The 2,179-nt window shown below is 53.0% G+C and overlaps 1 protein-coding gene across 2 annotated transcripts in view; it reads left to right on the top strand.

The window, feature by feature from the left end:
- The window catches only part of TENT5C (terminal nucleotidyltransferase 5C), a 20,239-nt gene that overhangs the window by 616 nt on the left and 17,444 nt on the right, over nt 1-2,179 (top strand). The window contains exon 2 of one of the 2 annotated variants that reach the window (XM_029948258.1): nt 1,247-1,369. The exons of the other annotated variant lie outside the window; for it this stretch is intronic. The gene's annotated coding sequence lies outside the window, so the exon portion shown is untranslated. The remainder of the gene's footprint in view (nt 1-1,246; nt 1,370-2,179) is intronic. 2 annotated transcript variants of the gene reach the window in all.

Genomic DNA, 2,179 nt, shown 5'->3' with positions numbered 1-2,179 from the left:
GACGGCGCCGCCGCCGCCCCTTGGTCGCTTGCGCTCCCGCGGGCACGCACGCACGCGGCCGCCGGCCGGCCGAGCTCAACTTCGAATGCAGCGGTTTCGGGAGGCGCAGTTGGAGACGCAGCGGTCAGGGGCTCGTCTCAGGCCGGGGAGCGGAGGGGCGCTGCCCCGGCTCGGCGCCAAGCGCCGTGGTCTGAGGCCAGGGCAGAGCTCCCTAAACTCTCTGGACTCACCCTAGGCTGTGGATGCCGTGAGCAGCACAGTGCTCCAAGCGAGTGCCTTCTGCGCTACGCTTCTCCTGGAAACGTCTCAGAATACGGTGTAGTCTGTGCCCTGCCTGGTTCCTCTCCCTTTTAGGAATGAAACTTGCTTACCCATGTAGACTAAAGCCTGACAGTGAGTGGACTCGGCTGCCTAGCGGGGCGGGCGGGCGGCTGAGAGGCGCGGCCGCCGCGGGAGGCGGCCCCAGATCGCAGAGGTGGGAGGGGAGTCGGAGGACGGTTATGAACCTGACCCGTTGGGTGGCTGGACGCCTACACGCAGGACGCAGGTGGGAGAGAAAACAAAACTGCACTGCCTCGAAGTACGGGAGGACTTCCCAGAGAAAAGCCTGACAAGTTTCTATGGAGAACTCGCCAGCTCACCTATCCTCCCTAGAACCAACCGATAAGGCTGGACCCCGCGGGAGGGATCAGCTCTGTCCCCTTCCCTCCTTTTTTCTGTCTGGAGGAAGGGGCTGGCAAAGTCCTTGTCTTAGGTGGCGACCTGCTGCCTTTTTAATCTTTTTTTTTTTTTTAATGGAGGTATAGTTTGCAAGCAGTGGAGTGCTTTAAAGTGCACTTACTACAGCCAGCGTTTATGCAGACTGTTGTAGTCATTTGTATTGTGACGGTTGGTATTCTGGATATTTGGTAGGTGGGTTAGGAACCTGAACCTCCTCAGGAAATAAAGGAAAAGATGATTAAATTCTTCTGAAGTAGACTCCTGGCTTGGTCCGGCCGCCCTCCAAGGGGGGTGGGGAATGAGAGTGGCCATTGTTGGCCACACTAACCTTTCCACGGGAGTAACTTGGCAAGGAAGCCGGCAAGGAAGCAAGCCAGGCAGCCTGGGGCGGGGTAGGCGCGCTTACCAACAACTGTGCTGTGTCTTAAATCCCCCAAGGTATTTTTGAGGGAGTGAGACCCTCACACTGCCATTGAAGGGGGTGGGGTGTGGACTAGAGAATGCTGACTTTTCTCTTCGCTTTCAGGGAGGCAGTCTGAGCTGTACCAGCAGGGTTCTGTCCTTTGACATTCTTGTTTGTGAAGATGGAGAACTTAATATCTCTGGAGTCCAGCTTTTACTTGAGATAACTGAAACCTTGTGTCTTAAGGTATACGCATATCTTTAGAGTACGTTTATTCTCAATAAGGAGTTTATAGAAAAGAAGGTGTTGGTAGATTGTGTATAATCGCCCAGGTAAGCTGTAGGGCGAGCCCCATCACATAGCATGAACATTAAAAGCAAAACAAAGTTGTTCTTGTTTTTTTTCTCAGCCAGGAGGCCTCTAAATCGTTACCCAAAACAATGGTTCCTAGTTTCAGAACAGTGTCCGTCTGCAGAGCCAACAGCAGCACTCTGTGTTGGAGTTTCTTCCATAGTACCTCCCTTGTATCCAGAGATTAAGTCGGGGTGCTTCTGAAGGAAACGACTCAGGACTTGCCTGTTGGTCAGAATGAGTGTGATCTAGTTGAGCACCCACGTCCTCCCCCCTTGATTTCCTCAGCTGTACTCCGAGTACATGGAGCTCACTGAAATCCCCTCCTGAGTTACAGGACCCCTCGCCCCTGCCTTTCCGAGTATGTCCCACTTGGCCTCCATCCCCTAGTGTTCAAGGCCGGGGCAAACTGTGCACATCTTGCGCTACCCCTCAAAGCACAGAGAAGCCCAGAGAACCGTCTAGCACTAAAGATAACTTCGAGTGCACTGTAGTGCCCTTGTTCTCATGGTGCCTGCAATCGGACACTTTTGATACAAAGTTAGAAAACAACACGATTTTTTTAAACTGCTCAAGTAAGTAGTACCTTGTCTTCATCTTTGAGATGTTGTGCACAGGGGGCCAGTCAGCAAAGAATGACAAGCCAAGGGCTCTGAATGGACATGGTAAACCTTTACTGTGTTATCAGGAGATGCTGTGGAAGCC

This window comes from Suricata suricatta, chromosome 8 (genome assembly GCF_006229205.1).
Source record: "Suricata suricatta isolate VVHF042 chromosome 8, meerkat_22Aug2017_6uvM2_HiC, whole genome shotgun sequence".
NCBI lineage: Eukaryota > Metazoa > Chordata > Mammalia > Carnivora > Herpestidae > Suricata > Suricata suricatta.
The sequence above is the reverse complement of the archived record's forward strand: the minus strand, read 5'-3'. Positions and strand labels throughout refer to the sequence as shown.